This window comes from Paramormyrops kingsleyae, chromosome 5, assembly GCF_048594095.1.
Source record: "Paramormyrops kingsleyae isolate MSU_618 chromosome 5, PKINGS_0.4, whole genome shotgun sequence".
NCBI classification, from domain to species: domain Eukaryota; kingdom Metazoa; phylum Chordata; class Actinopteri; order Osteoglossiformes; family Mormyridae; genus Paramormyrops; species Paramormyrops kingsleyae.
The window spans coordinates 6321647-6330009 of NC_132801.1; the positions used below are offsets into that span (position 1 = coordinate 6321647).

Genomic DNA, 8363 nt, shown 5'->3' on the forward strand with positions numbered 1-8363 from the left:
AACCGTAAGTTTTTTTTCTTTCCTTGTGAATAATGCTAAGTTTGTATGTTAATTTGTACGGTAGAGACACTACGCGTAAGACTGCGTTTACTAGTTTATAATTAATGTGCATTCTTGGTTTGATTCCTTTATGTTGGATATATGTATATATCATTTAGGTTTAAATTCGAAGACGAGCCAGATTACTTCGCAGTGTAATCTGTAATTTGTATTTATAATGTTAAGTCTGGCATTGCGTTATTTATGTTTACAGACCACACCCTAATTCCACGTAATAAAGTATCAACAGTTGCAGTTGTGTCAGAGTTCTGACCGGATTCCCCACAGCGATTCGAACGTACCTACTCAGCGCACAAGCACTCCATCACACCAGTTATCTTAACTGCAGCCGTAGATGGTATCCAGCAAGCTACATAAACTCACACAGACACATCTACAGCCCAAACTCTTAATGTATTTTGTTGTTGTTTTTTTCCAGAAATTACAAGTAATCTGTTTTACCGGTTTGCAAGGGAAGATATGTAGTGCTTCAATTTAGTTTAAGATCTGGTTTCAAAGAATCTCAAAAATCCGATACTGGTGGCCATGGTGCTAATATTACAATAACTGATGTAGAAAACAGCATATTTATAGTAATTTAACACAATTTCCTGAAAATATTCCTTATTTTTGCAGACCCTCACCATGTGGGGGCGCCAGAGCCCCTTATGGAGGGAAGTACAGTATGACCATCTGTGTTTATGAAGACACTTCCACACTCCCCCAGAGAGATAAACAAGTGCATCCATCTGAGCTTCATATAAATCAGCTTCCCCTAAACATGCAGGCTTTACCCACAGCTGAATGACAATAGGAGGCCTAATACTTTAATGGCTTTATTTTCATATAAGATCACAGTTTCTGATAATTGATTGCTTACATATAGTTTCCATTGTACTTCAATACTTCTGTATTCTGTATGTTTCTACATTCTTTAATATACTATATCTACCAGAGTTTAGTGCTGTATTTAAATTTTGTGTAATGCAGGTGCAGAGTGTAATATGTGGAAGTATAATTGGACATTGGTAGGCTCAGGAGGGGAGGCATATTGGGTCTGTTATGTCTTAGGGAAGAAGAGATTGTTTTGAATACTGTGTGACCTCGCTTCGTGATGGCTGCTAGTGGTTAGTTCCGCAGACCCTGAAGAGAGATCGGAGCCGCTCCAACTGGTGCACAAAGAGTTATAGCTTAATAAAATAGTTGCAGTAGACAATATATAAAATGTTACGCGGTAGTGCAAATGTATAAGTACTGTAATCATGTTAATCATACGTTAACCATGTATTTGCAATGATTCAATGACAATACGTCAATGTATTAATCATTAGTCAATGGAACACCCAAACATTACCAGTTATTCAATGTCATATAATCAATATCTGTGGTTGTGTGTGGTTTTTGGAGAATGTGTATGTGGTCATGGGTGTGGGGTCTCCCAGGTGCAGTATCCTCAGTGGGATAAATGATACATCGAGTTCATGTTGCTCCACACTGTCGCATGCAGGTGCTAACATTCAATAAAATAGATAATAGCCCAGTGGACTAATATAGTACAAAAGTATCTGGGGAAGCATGTGTTGGATCTGAGATATAGTGGAATAAACTTGTTAATTTGCTTTTAGGACACTAAATGTTTGGAATAACACTTAGTTCTTTATGATTCTTTCGTCACCCAGTAACAAGGTGTCTTGTTTAGTTTAGTGGCCACCCAGCAGCTGCGTGCTTTGTACAGACGGCAGCAACTTTGAGTGTGTATCAGGGTCAGAACTTAGCTCACTTAGCCAGAATCTGTAACCAAGGGGTACTGTGGGGGCATGGATGCCCTGGCAGATTCAGGGGGCCCAGCACTCTGAACATATACAATTAAAAATAAAATTGGATGGGGGACCAAGGTGACATTTTGTCACAGGCCCAGAATTTCTAGCTAAGCCTCTGATTGTAAAATCAGATGCCAATTCAAAGGTCCTGTCATAGGCAAAAATCATGCAAACATATGCTCCTAAGAATTATAAAAATGGAACTGAATTCAACTGAGTTAAATTGAACTGAATTAAATTGTTCTGGATCAAATTTCATACTGTTGAAGACCCTTCAAAAGAATTTTAGAAATGAAGAAAAATTGCATAATAAATGTGTGCAATACTAACACAAATTAATCTGAACTGTACCTTTAGATTTAGAACTTATTTTTTAAAGTAGCTCATACTGAGATAATTGCATTGTTTTTCATTTGCATTCCACTTAAAGTGTGATTATTCCTTGTGTAATGCATCGCATAAAAAGGTCAGAATCTGTGATCAATGTCTTAGTTAAGCTGTACAAAACAAATGTGCAAGTGATCTTATTCTGCTCCTTCAGTCATACTCCACCTCCAAACCCCCCCCCCCCGCCCCCCATTGGAGGAGTATTCAGTGCATTCCTGCCATAGCTTTTAAAGGAGCCAGTGTCAGTGTGTGACAGAGAGCAGCAGTCACTGGGACTCAGTGTGTACTTTACCTCAGTGCTCCTCCCTCTGTCCTGCAGCCATGAAGCTCCTACCAGCCCTGCTCACCCTCACAGCACTGGCTCTCTCAGGTCCCTGTCTCTCTCCTCTCTGTCTCTCTTTCTCTCTGCATCTTTCTTTGTGCTCATCTAAAAGTCTGCTCTACCTCTTTATTTACAGGTGTGAAGGCTCAGATTGTACTGACTGAGTCTGAACCAGTGGTGAAGAGACCAGGAGAATCACACAAACTGACATGTACAGCCTCTGGCTTCACATTCAGTAGCTATGTTATGCACTGGGTCAGACAGGCTCCTGGGAAGGGACTGGAGTGGATCGCTTATGCATATAGCAGTAGCACTTACTACTCCCAGTCTGCTCAGGGCAGATTCACCATCTCCAGAGACGACTCAAACAGCAGGTTGTACCTGCAGATGAATAACCTGAAAGCTGAAGACACTGCAGTGTATTACTGTGCTCGAGACTCACAGTGAGAGAAGTCAAGCCTGCACTCTGACAATAACACTCCCTTTGTGTTTATACTGCAAGTTAATACCACAAGTGTCATTAGGGAATTCAGTCTATTTTGGCCCCCATGCAGTTACATACAGAGAAAGATTACCGTGTTCAAGAAAATATAAACTTAAATATAGACTTTTCAAAAAATAATAATTTTAGAATATTTTAAAGCAGGAATTATCAGGAATATATGATTTAATGTACCAAAAAAATCCCCTTCACTGTTCTGAGGTAGGAGATGCATTTACATGCAAGGAGAAGCAAGATATGAGGGAAAGTAGGTAATAGTGAGGAATGTCTATGCAAATATACAGCTGCATCAATGGCTGCTGATCAGGAATTATATACAGCCGTGGAAAAAAATAAGAGACAAATCTATATTTTTTAAAAATATGCATTTTCAAATCCTGGTTTAATCCTGGTTCTGCTGGCAGAAGGTTACACTGAGCAGCAGGTTGCTTCCAGGTTCAAAATTTCTAAGACAGCAGCACACAAGAATAAGGTGAATCAGGAGACACTGGGAATGACCAGAAACCAGCCAGGTAAAGGGCGGAAGCGACTTTCTATTGCCAAAGATGACTGTTAGCTGACTGTCTGTTATTAAGAATTCAATTTCTTATGAATTGTAGGATGACATCAGGTGATGTTCAAAAGGAATGGGAAACGTTAAGTGCAGGTGTGAAGTGCTCTGCTAGGACAGTTCATATCAGGTTTGTAGAAGCAGCACTGAAGTCCCATGAAGTAAGGAAGAAGCCCTTCATTAATGAGAAACAGGGACGAGCCAGGCTGGAGTTTGAAAAAAAAATTATAATTATTATTATTCACAGATGCACATCCATAAATTGTGAAAAGAGTGAAACAAAAAATTGTGCTGTGGTCTCCTAAGTTTTACTGAAAGCAGGGTCAGCCAGCGTCCCTGGAACAGTCAGAGTTAAGGGCCGTGTTCAAGGGCCTAACAGTGATATAAATACTCAGAGCAGCTGAACCCATGACCTTCCAGACATGGGCACAGAGACCTACCCTGCTGTGCTGTACACTCTGTCTTAATGTCATTATGGCTACAGGCATGTATTCCGATTTGTACAAAATGCACCATTATTGTTAAACAATAACCTGCAGTCTCTCTTATTAAAATGTTAATTCTCCAGTTTCATTAGAATGTATCCCTGCTTGTCAGATTCCTTTCCTGGAATTGTAGGCAGTTGCTATATTACTATTTATTGAAGTTGAAGTGTCAAATCTGAGAGGTCTCGAAGATAGTGGCAGCAGGGGATTATGAAAAGTCAAATTAAATCAATCATACCTACTATATCTACTGCAATGTTGAAAATAGAGAAAGATATCCATATATAAGCTTATATTTAAGAAATACCAAAGGTAATCTGAGATAATTAGACCATCAGCAGTTCTATAAGCCATTAATGCTCATTCTTCAGCTTGTGTCCATCTCAAACAGCACAGTTATCCATATACAGCAGTGCAGCCGTCTGTCTTTCTGCTTCACTTGATTTCACTCAACAATCCCCAGAGATTCATTTGCTTCTGCTGGACTTTGTATAAAAGCCAGAGTGACACCTTCAAACACACAGACATCAGTCACATTCAAGGACGCCTCTGTAACACAATGGGTTCTACAACCACTTTATTCTTTTTACTGGGTATTTTCACATGTAAGTCTATTTGCTGTAGTCAGTTAAACATGAAATTTAAGTGCAGTTCTTGTTAATGATTTGTTCTGTATTTCTTGAAGTATAAAAACACTCTTTTTTTCCCCTCAGGTGTTTATTGTAATGTTGAACTCATCCAGTCAGAGTCCATCACTGTAAAACCTGGAGACTCTCCAACCATCTCCTGTAAACTCTCTTATTCAGTAACTTACATTAGCACAATCTGGATACGACAACCTGCAGGGAAAGGACTGGAGTGGATTGGGCTAATATGGGGTAATGGGGGTACCGAATACAAAGATTCACTGAAAAATAAATTCAGCATCTCCAGAGACACCTCCAGCAACACAATTTATTTACAAGGGAAGAGCCTGCAGACTGAAGACACAGCTGTGTACTACTGTGCACGAGGCTCACAGTGACAGAAAGTAGTGGGACAGTGGTACAAAAAGTCTCTTAGAAATGATGTGATGCAGGTCTTATGGGTCTTCAGGAGTCTCTCACCATCAGGCCAGTTCTTGCCCCACCAGACCCCAATGTACCTTTCTTGTTCTACAAGGATGTCTGGGGAAGGTCTGGGTGCAGTTCTCTCACAGATTGGACAAGGGAGAGAGACAATGGTGGCATATTTAATTAAAGGCCCTGAACAAGGCTGAGTGCATTATTGCGTCCCCTGCCTGGAGCTGTTGGCGGTGGTGACCATGATCCGTCACTTCTGCTGTTATTTCTGTGGCCAGCCTTTCACCCTTCGCACTGATATCTGAGAATCGAGATGACAAAATCGATGTGGTCCGTATCGCAGTGGAACATCTCCAGGTGCTGGTCGATGTATAATTCACATTGCATTAGGAAGGCTGTATAATGGTTGGGATTGCCATCATACTTATCGTGGATGGTTATAGGGACACCTGATATCGGACGAGGAGGAGACCGGGGAGGAGGGATCTCTGCTGCATACCCTCTCAGGAGCTGAGCCACCAGGGAGTTCAGGTGAGCAGCCTGGGTTAGAGCCTCCTGGAGGTGTAGTGCGTCTCCACTGGGGCCATCTTCCATTGGCGAGGGATCCTGTCAGAAATAGAAACTCAAAGACCCCAAATGAGGGAGACAAGGGATTCATTTTGGAGGGAAAGCAAACGGAACCTGAATCGGCAGGTTGAAATCAGAGTCGGGATCACATGTCCAGAGAAGTCAGAAGCTGGAGTGGGGGAACAGGAGGTAAATACACTGGGAAGGTGCGAAATGAACATGGGCTTGGAAGGACTGCATCAGAAATGGCTAGGAAGGTATGGGCAACACCAAAGGCATGAAAGAAACACTCAGCAGGTCACATGAGAACAACAAAACCTCACAGGTGTTTGTAATTAACAGGTTTGATTGAGCTGCGTCTGCATGCAGGATGTGACAGAAAGCTGTTACTGAACAAAACGAAGAAGCAAACTTGTGTAAATCATGTTGGCCGTGGATTTCTTCCTGTAGCGTAGTGGCATGGCTTTTGTTTGAGCAACATGACCATTATTTTTTCCTATTGTAAACCACTCAGAGTAATATACTGCAACTAAAGTGAGTTTAATTCCAGACTATTTCCCATCTTCAATAGCTTTGTTTTGTTCAGTTTGATTTTTCTCCAGTAGAGGGCATTAATCGGTTTTCTGGTTAGGTGGGAGAAAAAAGGTTGTACACAGAAAGGGGGAGAGGAACTATGCAGACCAGTTATGATACGAACAGAAAAAGTGCAGTGCTGATGGGAACTGGCATGGGCTCCTCAGTCGCACTGTGCAGGACCCAGGGGAAGAAGATAGAACACAAACAGGAACCTAGTAAAACGAGCTAAGAAACAAGCGACTGGGGCTTAAAAACAAAATGTCACAGTCTGTGAACTGATTTGAACATGTGGAGTTTGAGTTGACTGCAGAATCAAAGCAATAGAGAAAATAGAGTAATTTCCTGAAAATATTCCTTATTTTTGCAGACCCTCACCATGTGGGGGCGCCAGAGCCCCTCATAGAGGGAAGTACAGTATGACCATCTGTGTTTATGATACTTCCACACTAACAAGTGCATCCATCTGAGCTTCAAATAAATCAGCTTCCCCTAAACATGCAGGCTTTACCCACAGCTGAATGACAATAGGAGGCCTAATACTTTAATGGTTTTATTTTCATGTAAGATTACACTGTGTGGAGATTGATTGCTTCCATAATTTACATTGTACTTGAATACTTTTGTATTTTGTATGTTTCTTAATACTTTCATATACTGTGTCTATTAGAGTATAGTGGTGTATTTAAATTTTGTGTAATGCAGGTGCACAGTGAATGCTGAGCTCACTCAGCTAGAATCTGTGATTGTAAACAGGGGTGCAATGGGAATATGGATATCCAGGGAGATTCAGGGGTGTTGCACTTTACAAGGCCCTCTGAATATGTGAAAATATAAATTGATGGGGCAGACAAGGTGACACTTTGTCAGGGGCCCAGAATAGTTACGCCTCTGATTGTAAAACCCATTCCAGACCATCTCCTGTAAAGACTCAATGACTGATAGCAGCTATGGCACAGACTGGATTCAGCTAATATAAAGATCACACCATCTGCATGAATCATGCAAACATATGCTTCTCTTTAAAAGAACTATATGAATGCAGCTAAATTGAATTGAATTGAATTGAATCAAACTGCTCTGGAGCAAATGTGATACTGTTGAAAACTGTGTAAAAGGATAATAATAATAATAATAATAATAATAATAATAAATTTAATTTATAATGCACTTTACATTTTACAAAGAAAATCTCAAAGTGCATACAGATAGTGGAAAAATATTACATTAAAAACAGCATTAAAAAAAGGAATAAAACAATTAAAACAATCACTACATTGGCTAAAAAGAAACGTTTTCAGGCTTTTTTTTAAATATTTCACAGTCTGTGGAGCCCTCAAATGTGGAGGTAGGGCATTCTATAGCCATGGGGTAGCGCAGGAAAAGGCCCTATCTCCAGTGAAACTACAAAAAAATTATAGTACAACAGTACAATAGTGACACAAATAAACCTAAACCCTACTATCAGATATAATAACTATTAGATCAAACTACTGAGGTCATATTTGCGTTGCTTTTTGTTTGTATTGTACAAGAAGTGTGATTATCACTTGTGGACTGCATTAAATAAAAAGCTCAGAATGTGTAATACACTCAGTGTCAGTTTACAAAGCAAATTAATCTGTTTTGCATGTGACCGTATTCTGCTCCTTCAGCCCCCCCCCCCCCCCTAATGGAGGGGTATTCAGTGCATTCCTGCCATAGCTTTTAAAGGAGCCAGTGTCAGTGTGTGACAGAGAGCAGCAGTCACTGGGACTCAGTGTGAACTTTACCTCAGTGCTCCTCCCTCTGTCCTGCAGCCATGAAGCTCCTACCAGCCCTGCTCACCCTCACAGCACTGGCTCTCTCAGGTCCCTGTCTCTCTCCTCTCTGTCTCCCTTTCTCTCTGCATCTTTCTTTGTGCTCATCTAAAAGTCTGCTCTACCTCTTTATTTACAGGTGTGAAGGCTCAGATTGTACTGACTGAGTCTGAACCAGTGGTGAAGAGACCAGGAGAATCACACAAACTGACATGTACAGTGTCTGGGTTCACATTCAGTAGCTATGAAATGAACTGG

The 8363-nt window shown here is 40.7% G+C and overlaps 1 long non-coding RNA gene across 3 annotated transcripts; it reads left to right on the top strand.

The window, feature by feature from the left end:
• The first annotated feature begins 2772 nt into the window (after window positions 1-2772).
• Window positions 2773-6214, top strand: LOC111848117 (uncharacterized). Of its 3 annotated transcripts, XR_011991680.1 has the most exons (4): window positions 2773-4710; window positions 4819-5523; window positions 5610-5697; window positions 5860-6214. It is a non-coding gene; the product is annotated as an uncharacterized lncRNA (long non-coding RNA). The 3 variants fall into 3 exon arrangements; XR_011991678.1 differs by having other exon boundaries at window positions 4819-5697; XR_011991679.1 differs by having other exon boundaries at window positions 5610-6214.
• Window positions 6215-8363: the final 2149 nt, after the last annotated feature.